The sequence below is a fragment of the Cucurbita maxima genome, unplaced genomic scaffold (assembly GCF_002738345.1).
Source record: "Cucurbita maxima cultivar Rimu unplaced genomic scaffold, Cmax_1.0 Cma_Scf00055, whole genome shotgun sequence".
Lineage (NCBI taxonomy): Eukaryota > Viridiplantae > Streptophyta > Magnoliopsida > Cucurbitales > Cucurbitaceae > Cucurbita > Cucurbita maxima.
The window spans coordinates 337,427-348,676 of record NW_019272071.1 but is presented as its reverse complement, the minus strand read 5'-3'; positions in this window follow the sequence as shown (position 1 = coordinate 348,676).

The window sequence follows — 11,250 nt, the reverse complement described above, 5'->3', positions numbered from 1 at the left end:
AAAAAAAAAAAAAAAAAAAAAAAAAAAAAAAAAAAAAAAAAAAAAAAAAAAAAAAAAAAAAAAAAAATTAGATAGCCTCTCATAAGTTTTAGAAACTCAATGGTGTGCCATTAAACCACCTCCCTGAGTTTTCTTCACAAGTAACTCTGTGTATGGAACAAGATTGTATGCAAAGTTTGCCTTTTCAAAGCAAAAATCCGATCTAACAACAAGTAATTATCCACAATGAGTCCTTTTTTCACAAGATTCAACAAAAGGAGCAAAGAACATGTCATGTTGATACAAATCTTTTATGCATTCAGAACCCAACAACTTAGCATTCAAAGTACAGGAGGACATATCTTCGTGATAAAGCATTTGCAACAATGTTCTCCATACCTTGTTTATATTTTATGACGTAAGGGAATGTTTTAATAAACTCCAACCACTTGGCATGTCGTCTATTGGGTTTATTTTGTGCTTTTAAATGTTTTAAACTTTCATAATCGGTATGAATAACAAATTCCTTAGGCCAAAGATAATGTTGCCATATTTGCAATGTACTAACCAAGTTCTGGATCTTTTTCCCATACAAAAGATATATTTTTCTTAACAAGTTCATTCAAGATTGAAGCATAACTCAATTTTTCTTTCAAAGTGTTAAAAATAAGTTCTGGATATTTTTCCCATACAAAAGATACATTTTTCTTGACAAGTTCATTTAAGGTTGAAGCAATTGTACAAAATCTTTAATGAACCTACGGTAGAAACTTGCAAAACCATGAAAACTTCTTAACTCTGCTTACACTTTTAGGTTTAGGCCAATTTTTTATAGCCTTCACTTTCTCCTCGTCAACCTCAACACCATTAGATGAAACTATTAATCTAAGAAAGTTAATTTTTTTTCCAGGAAAAAGCTACATTTCTTTAAATTTACATACAAACATTCGTTTCTCAAAGTAGTCAAAACATTCCGTACATGCATAATATGGTCATGTAAAGATTTAGTATAAACAAGGATGTCATCAAAATAAACAACCACAAACTTACCTAAGTATTCTCGTAAGACATCATTCACCAGTCTCATGAATGTACTAGGTGCATTAATTAATCCAAAAGGCATAACCAACCATTCATAAAGACCATACTTAGTTTTAAAAGCTGTTTTCCACTCATCCCTAATTCGCATGCGAATTTGATGATAACCCGATTTTAAATCAATCTTAGTAAAAAAGACTACATTCATGCAACTCATCAAGCATATCATCTAATCTAGGAATTGAGTGCCTATACTTTATAGTTATCCTGTTTATAGCCCTACAATCAACACACATATGCCAAGAACCATCTTTTTTAGTTACAAGAGTAACTGGAATAGAACAAGGACTCAAACTTTCACGTACATACCCTTTAGCAAGGAGTTCACTTACTTGCCTTTGTATCTTTGATAACTCTCCAAAAGTAGAGTTATATCCCGTCTTTTTATAGTTAATTTTGCACTCATACTCACAATTTTCTCATTAATTGCTCAATTTATTCTAATTAGTACACATGAAATAGTCAATTGTGGTTTAATATGAAAAGAAGATCAATTTACATAAATCGAGCTTAATTCTTAATTGAGTTATTTGATAAAATTTCAGAAAATTTATGTTGAATCATGATGCTGCAGCAAATCTAGAAACAACATGCTCACAAATCTAGAAATAAATTGCTAACCTTGATGCTGAAGCAATCCGGAAAGCAAACTTTTCGGGGATGATCTGAAAATTTTAATCCACATGAGCTGTCCACGTGGGTCATTGACTACCAAATTAAAAACATCCAAGGTGGACGACTTTATCCTTTTTCAGCCATAAATGAGAAGAAACAAACATTATAAAAGGAAAAGGATACCTAAAAAAAGGAGCCACCTTGGGAGCATATTTTCGAATTAGACAGCAGCAGCCTCTGCTACAATAAACTACTGTGAAATCAGAAAAGAAGAAGAAAACCCTAATCCAGACAGTGCTACAATAAACTGTTGTGCAATCAGAAAAGAAGAAGAAAACCCTAATCCAGGCAGTGCTACAATAAACTGCTGTGCAATCAGAAAAGAAGAAGAAAACCCTAATCCAGGCAGTTGTTGACAGCAAGGAAAAGAAAGAAGAAGAAAACCAGAAGAAAACCCTAATCCAGGCAGTTGTTGACAGCAGAAGGAAAAGAAAGAAGAAGAAAACCCTAATTCAGCCGTTGTTGACAGTAGAAGGAAAAGAAGACCAAGAAGGATTGATTAGGACAAAGAGGTGGACGTGAGAGCTCAAGGGAAGCTGGATAACTCTCTTATTTGTTACTCTCTTTCCTCATTCTATCAATTGATGTGGGTTCCTCTGTTTAATTTAGTTTGTATGGAGAGCTAAATTTTACGGTGGAGGCGAGAGTCTTATATAGTTTAATTATGTTGACGGTATGATTTTAGTTTATGAAAGTTGTTGTTGATGATTTACAGGTGTGTTTAATTAACTACTTTACATACTTTACATACATAGTTGTTCTCTTATTCGGGAGAAGAGAGGGAACAGTGAAATCCTCTTTTAACACTCTAGTTCCATTGCAAGGAGACTTGAAGGTAATAGAAGGGTTAGGAATAATTCTTTTCCTATAGCCTTGTTAATAGAAATTAAAAACGATGATGGAAATAATCATCATGCATGACCCTTGGAAGTGTGCTTGTGAATCTATTCAAAGGAATTAAAATCTACCACAAAACTCAACAACTTATCTCTTTAATCTCTCTTAGCCAAACCTTCCTCATTATAGTTGATTTTCTCATCATTTTCTATTTTTTTGATAGCAGTGATACTCTATTTTAGTTTTGTTTAATTAGTCAAAATCATCAAGTTTCATTTGAATATTACCCAAAAACTCACTTAATTTCGAGCAACAAAATTAACAAAAAATATAGGTTCTCTGTCGAATCGATAATCTACTTATTACTTGCTACTTGTCATAGTGTATACTTGCACTTATTCTTGTGAATTTTACATCATTTTATTATATACATCCACAAGCGATCAATCTCTTCAACCTCCTTTGGATTAGTCTTATATGCTAGTCGGTTTGGAATGGGCGTGCCAAGAATGAAGTCAATTTTGTGCTTAATCCCTCTAAGTGGTGGCAAACCACTAGGCATCTCCTCGGGAAATAAATTTTCAAACTCTTGTAAAAGCACAAAAAAAATCACTTGGCAAAAAAGGGTTAAGTGTGTGAGTAAAGTAACAAGACCCCTTTCACATAAGTACAAGAATAGTCCGGTTAGAGAGCAAAACATTCCTAGCCTCACTTGATCTAACATACAAGCTTACTGGCTTTTCTCTCTTTTTTTTCTCTAGGCTGAGTGCTACTCTCTTGCTTTTCTGATAAGAAAATCACTACGAGTGGGGTAAGATTCAGATTACCTTGTTGATCGAATATCTCAAGGCAAGAACACTTGTTTGAGATTCGAATCACTCCACAAGCAAGATCGATCATGTCTAGCTTGAATGATTCTTGTTGATCAAATATCTTAAGGCAAGAACACTTGTTTGAGATTTGAATCACTCCACAAGCAACATTGATCATATCAAGCTTGAATGATTCTACATCTAACCTAAACTACATAGAATTGCAAAGAAATTTAGTCATTGGCTAAAGAAAAGCATAAATGCTTATTTTACTACATTTTCCAAGTCTACTTATAAATATAACATACATGGTTTTATATAGCCTCAAAATGAAACTACTAAAGTCATTCCAAAAGATGTAACATTCATACTTTGTGGCTATAATTAATCATTATGTTGATGTAACCTAAAGTAAATAAAAATTCTTAAAATATATTAATGAAATAAAATAACTCTAAATAACTCTAAATTCTTCTTCAGTGTAGCATGAATTGAAATATCTTTTAATAATTTCAACATCATTTTCTTCACATCTTCATTGAAGTATATTGTATAATTGATGTCTCTTGGTTCATATCATTTTCACTCAAGTTTTTTTTCATTTGATTCTTTTTCAATCTTTGCTTTTGCCTCGAACTCTTGCCTTTTCTTTTCAAGTTTACAATGATCAACAAATACATCTTTTGGAGACAATGGAATAAGAGTAGTTTTTCTACCATTGTGAGTAAAAGAGTATCGATTTGCATACCCATCATACGTTACCCGACGATCAAATTGTCAAGGGCTCCCCAATAGTAAATCTCAAACATGCATGGATACAACATTACATAAAACATCATCAACATATTTTCCAATAGTAAAAGAAACAAGAGCTTGTTGAGTTAATTAAGTCGCTGAACCAGAATGGAACTCTCAGCATTGATGCAACTACCACTATCAATGACTACACTATAAGGTACAGATTGAATAGACACCGAGTTTGAAATAAGTTCTCTCTTTGGTCTAGACCTTCCTTGTTAATGTGGGTGTTTAGAGACGGTCGAGTAACTAAAAATATATGTGTAGGGTTCTCTTCACTAAACTCCTCACTCTCATTATTTTCCTAATTTATATCTCCATGTGCCTCTTCATCTTCGGTAACAATTCTCTCCTCCTTGTGGTCATAATTCTTGCATTTGAGCAATCTCTACTATAGTGTCTTACCCCTTGACATCTACTTTAAATCCCTATTTCGAACATTAGACTTTTCTACTTTTTCTTTCCCTGTTCTAGAACTCTCACCTTTCTCAAATTTAGCTTGAGGCTTCTCATACATCTCTTGATTTCTATGCTTATAATCGATGTTCTTACTATCCATTTTCTATGTAGAAGTAGAGTTAGAAAAAGTTTTAGAAGAATGCCATTGAGACCTTCATTGGATTTGCCTCTAAATCTTAATTGCAATGTGCAACAACTCCTCGATATTAGAATAAGGCTCTAAATCAGTCTTGTCAGCAATCTCTGTGTTTAACCCATTAAGAAACTGCATCATGAGAGTCTCCATGTCCTCATCGAGATCAAGTCGATCCATCAATGTATCCATCTCCTTGTAATAATCCTCCACATATTTGCGTCCTTGTTTCAATACTTGAATCTTTTGCGCCATGTCCCATTGGAAATATTATGGAACAAAACGCTTCCTCATGGACTCTTTGAACTCGTACTTCAAGATTTCTTCTCCTACTTGTCATCAATTTATCCCACCAAATTTGAGCATATTGTTTGAATTGAGCAATGCATAACAATACCTTCTATTCATCACTAAAATTATGACAGTTGACAACCAACTCCACCATTTTCTCTCATTCAAGGTACTCCTCTACATCAGTTTTGCCATAAAATCTCGAAAGTTTTAATTTGATGCTCCCCACGTTAAAGATCAATTCTATCGTCATAAGGAATTCATTGTTGGACAAAGTTAGGTAGGTAAACCAAGTAATAGTGTAAAAAGACAATAATGCCGGGATAACTACCTAGTATTAAGATCTAAATGACCTCCACATATTATGACACTTTGTATGAATCCTTATCTTAGGGTGTTAGATAAGGTAGTGAAGTTTGGAAGTCATTGGAAAACATTAGTAGCGAAATTAAGATATGGAAAAAATATCCATAATGACCCGTACAACCTTATCTCTTAGAATGACTAATGAGGTACCCATGTAATGTGAAATTCCTCACATGTACCCTCCATCGTTAATAAGATTTTATGCCAATAAAATCATGTTACGCTATTCCTAAAGAAGAATTTTTAAGTTCCAAACCTAACCCATGACATTATGCATAAACCTAGGTTCATTAAAAGTCCAAGAAAACACTTAGGATTATGTGAATAACATGCCTAACAAGGTTCTATGCGTGAAGTAACCATTGTCTCCTTTTACGAGGTGTACCACGAGGCCCCTATTCTTCTTTAGGTGGGATGCCCTGCAATATGTATCATAAGTAGGATGTTATGATGGGCCTATGTTTTTTTTTTCCCTCACTTAAATGAGATGCCCTGCATCATGATTTGCCCGCAATATGCCACGATTATGCCGCTTATGCGCTCATAGGGACAAAAATTAAGGGTTACTTTCAGAATGTTTTCAGGGTGAAAATATGATGCATATCATGATAACCTCGAAGTTTTAGTTCCTGAAAACATAATAAGAAGTCATATCCTAGCTCAAGGTCACGATTAAGAGCCTACACGTAGGCTACTTACTAAGTTGATAACTAGGAGCTAGTCGTGGATGGGAGAGGACTTTGGAGTGAGGGCCATGGACTAACCCTCGTCTTCAATTTACTATATTTTTTTGTTGAAATTTTGTGTCCGCTTCTTATATTTTGTTTTCAAATTGGCCAGTATGGTCACTAATTTTGTAAAGATCCCCTTTTGACTGTATCGAAGCGGATACTGGAGTGGGCCCCTCCATAGCATGGGGTTCAAGCCCACCGCCAGTCGATATTGTCCTCTTTAGGCTTTCCCTTTCCAGCTTCCCCTCAAGGCTTTAAAACGTGTATGTTAGGAAAAGGTTTCCACACTCTTATAAAGGGTGTTTCGTTCTCCTCCCCAACCAATGTGGGATTCTCACAATCCACCCTCCTTCAAGGCCTAGCATCCTTACTGACACACCGCCTCGTGTCTACCCCCTATGAAGAACATCCTCTTTTCTAGCACATAGTTCGGTGCTTGGCTCCGATACCAACTGTAACGATCCTAAATCTCCCTATTTAATCTAAGGCCATTACTATACTTCTCACTTTACATTTGATGCAGAATACTTTAATGAACTCTTATCATAAATGCAACATGAACCCATACCTCATTTATCACCTCGTGAATAAACAAATACAAGGAAAAGAACAAGAAAAAGAAAAACAGTACAGAATGAAATACCTTATACTAACCTATACTATTAATTCAATACAATTCAACCTATACTATGAATGCAAATACAATTCAACCTATACTAACTTATACTATTGAATTTGAAATGCGAATTTATCCTATGCATGTGCCACGATCACCGAATTTGTGATGCTTCCGTCGGTCTCACATGGACGCCTTGCCTTTATCTGAAAATGAAGTAGCACGAGGCTTTGAGTATTTTAAGAATACTCAGTAAGCAACCACCTATCGGGGTTATGTAGCAAGCACATGTATATGAGATGACGAGACCTATCATTTCAATCTATTTTCCTATTGTGCTATCCTAGCGGGCAATTTGGATGTGCACCATATACTCTACACACAGCCCATATGTGCGAGTATGGTCTTACCAGTCAGTTCACACACTACTGGGCTACTTTACTTGTTGGGCAAGCATACTCTGGGAGCTCCTTAGGCCGGACACCCATTAGAACTAGTAACCGTCACAACAGCATTATGTAAAACATAATGATCGTTTTCCTGCTATTGATGTATGCTTTTGTACCCTCGTGATGGAATAGGGGTATCCGCCAATGCAAGAGCACACATAATGTATGAGGTCCCCAATATTTCTATTGTTAACATTATTAAATATAAACCCGCTATCATTTTTTATTCACATCACAATATATCTTATCTTTTAGTTCTCCTATCATGTATAATTCTAACAGGGTTATGTTTCATGCTATTTATTGTGATTTCATGTCATACATATCATGCTGTATACATACAATAGGAAACATAACATCACATTTCATGCTTTCATCATAACATAACATGAAGAGCGATTAATATAGAAATTAGCTCAACGATCACATAAACATTCTAAGCATAACACATCACATCACATCACATTATATCGCACATAAATTCATTACAAAATGGCATTCGATTGTAATTGGTTCCTATTGGATCGGTCAACACCTTTTTTTTGTTAGTATTTCATAACATAATTAAATTTCAACTTGAAATTGTGAAATATGCTTTTAAATGACCTATTTTGCCTTAAACAAGGTTGAAATCAAGCCCGGAACGGTCAGAACGTTGCCAAACGAACCAAAAAGGGGTTTCCTGAGCCGAATACGCCGCTAGAGTCGAGGAGCTACCGCCAAGCCGTTTAAGCCGCTGGAGCTGAGGGGGAACTTTGCGCCAGACGATGACACATGGCACAACCAGAAGCGGCCACGTGGGAAGACAGAAGTCGGGTCGAGGCGCGGGTCGGGTCTCGGTCATGGTTCTAGGTCTGACTGCAATATTGGGTTCATTTCAGTGGGCTTAGCAGATAATATGGGCCGCAGTATTGGGCTGCAAGAGTCAGGCTAGGTCTTGGAGTTTCAGACTTCCGGTTGGCTGGTTTTGGTCCGGGGGTCAATTTTCAGATTGCAGGTCGTGGGCGTTGGTTGCTAGAATCGGACCGAGTTGGGCCAAGGTATGTTAGATAAAACCTGAGTTTTTCAGTTTTTCCTTATTTATATTCACCCGATTTTAGAATACCTCCGTTTGACCGTTTGACCCTTTGACAAAACACTTCGAATGAATCACCAAAGTTTTAGAGGACAATTTTGTAGGAGTGACACAGATTTAGTTGGCCACTCCAGCCATTTTTAGGATAGTTTATATTTAAATAGGAAATCTGTTCATAATATTAAAGAACCTGATTTTGAACGCAGTCATTTCAGCCCTTCTCTCCCTTTTATTTTACGCATTTTTATTTTTCTTCCAACAACCTCCGGTCGACGATTTCCTCTCACCGAATTTCTCTAGATGATTATCGAAAAACAACAAGGTACAAATATCTTTAGGTTGAAGGTTCTTTCGTTGGGCCTAGTGGGTTTAGGCTGCGACTGGGTTGGATTTTGGTTCGGATCACAGATCTAGATCTCAGATTGGGATTCGTCTTCTTCACCCGTTTACCAGAAAAATTTCAGTGACTTTTCTCTCCCTTCGATAACATCATTTCCGACATCCGTTATCCTCATTTTCTTTTGTTTCTGAGTCTTCTCTCTTCACTCTTCCCTTTTATGGCGTTCGTTTGGTTCGTATAGGTCGAAAGCTCCCAGATCTAGGGAGATCCAAAAACCCGAGGTTCTATCTTCCTCCTTCGACGATGTACGACGTGTATGAAGCATCGAAGTTTGTCCCTGGTGTGTGTACAAGTCTCTGGAATGATTTTTGCTGCATAACTAGGTGGTTTCGACGTCGGTTTCGTATGCTTTTACTTCACTGAAGCTTCGTCAGTCTCTCTATCTCTCTTGTTTTTCTCACAAATTTTCTTTTCTTACAGGTTCTTTCGAGGTGGCTGAAGGTTTCGAGGTGGCTGAAGGTCTGGGGCTTGTTGTTGTGATCCGAGGGGTAGGCATTGTGGTCGCGGGTCATGGAGTACGAAAACTTCGATGTTCGCTAGCAACCATGGATGCCTTTGACGTCTCGCCTGAGTTTTTTTCTTCGTCTGATCCATTACATTATCTACCCCTAAAAAGAACTTTCGTACTCAAAAGTCTCAAATTCCTAGAACAATTTGGGGTATTTTTCTTTTATTCCCTCTTCTCATTTAGCTTCTTTGGTTTGATGATTATGCTATAGTACTTTGACAAAACCTATGTCCCTATTACGCAAGGCTTTCACTTCCTAAGCTAGGATTTTAATCGGTTTCTCTTAGTAACTTAAGTCTTTCTTGATCTTGATGGGTCTGTAGTCTATCACGTGCGTAGGGTCTGTAATGTACTTCCTCAACATGGACATATGGAATACGTCGTGTATGCTCGAGAGTGAAAGTGGTAAGGCTAGCTTGTATGCTATTGAACCTATTCGTTCTAAGATTTCAAAAGGTTCGATAAAGCGAGGTCTTAACTTTCCCTTGCGTCGAAATCTTAGGATGCCTTTCATGGGAGCTACTTTTAGGAACACCAAGTCCCCCTCTTCGAACTCTAAGTTCCTACGCCTAACATCTGTGCAGCTCTCTTGCCTACTTTGTGCGGTTCACATCCTTGCTCTAATTTTTTGTACCACCTCATTTGTAATGCGGACCAACTCGGGCCCTATTAATTCTCGTTCTCCTACTTCATCCCATCACAATGGGGATCCACACCATTTTCTATATAACACTTCGAACGGTGTCATCCCAATTGTTGCTTGGAAACTATTGTTGTACGAGAATTTCATTAAGTGTAGTTTGGTGTCTCAACTTCTCGTGAAATCCATAGCACATGTCTGAAGAATGTCTTCTATTGGTTCAATCGTTCCGTTTGGCTATCATTCTATGGATGAAAGTCTGTCCTAAAGTCGAGGCGGGTACCCAATGCTTTTTGAAGTCTACATCAAAAGGCCGACGTAAAGCGTGGTCCCGGTCCGAAACTATTGATATTGGGACTCCGTGCAACCTCACAATTTCTTTCCCATAAAGTTGAGCCCAATTTATACTATATATGTTGCCTTACCCGGTAGGAAATGCGCCGACTTTTTCAATCAGTCGAAAATTACCCAAATTACTGTGTAACCCTTTTGGTGTTTTGGGCACACCTACTATGAAATCCATAGCAATATTCTCCCACTTCCACTTCGGTATACTTAGAGGTTGTAGCAGTCCAGTCGTTTTCTACCTAGGGACTTTTACTTATTGGCACACTAGACATTTACTCATGTACTCTGCGATATCATTTTTCATACTTCACCACCAAAACTGTTGTTTAAGGTCTTGGTATATCTTCATACCATCTGGGTGTATCAAGAAGGGTGAGTTGTGTGCCTCGGTTAGGATTTCGTTCTTTATTTCACTCACAGCTAAGACACATAAATGTCCTTGACATAACAGTCTGTCGTCTATTGACTTAGAAAAAAAGTTCACTGGGCCTGCTATTAATTGGTCCATAATTTTATTTAGGTTAGGGTCCTCTCATTGTGAGTCTATGATCCTCTGTCTGAGCAAGGGTCGCATTGTAAGTCGGGCTATTTGAGCTATAATCTCATAGGTTACTACCGCTATGTCCACTTATTTGAAATCCACTCGCACTCGTGGCGCTCTCGTGATGAGGGCCTACAAGTGTACTATTTTTCGACTTAGTGCATCTTCGACTACGTTTGCTTTTTCAGGGTGATATTGAATATCTAAATTGTAGTCTTTTACCAGTACTAGCCACCTTCGTTGTCTCATGTTCAATTCTTTTTGTGTGAAGAAGTATTTTAAGCTTTTATGATCCGTGTAAATTTGGGTCTTTTTGCCATACAGGTAGTGTTGCCAAATCTTCTAATTCTAGGTCATGTGTAGGAAATTTTTTAACGTAATCTTTTAATTGGTGTGACGCATATGCAACAACCTTGCTATGTTGCATCAATATGCAGTCTAGTCTCTTTTTGGATGCATCACTGTATATTACGTATCCCGCAGAGCTTTCTAGA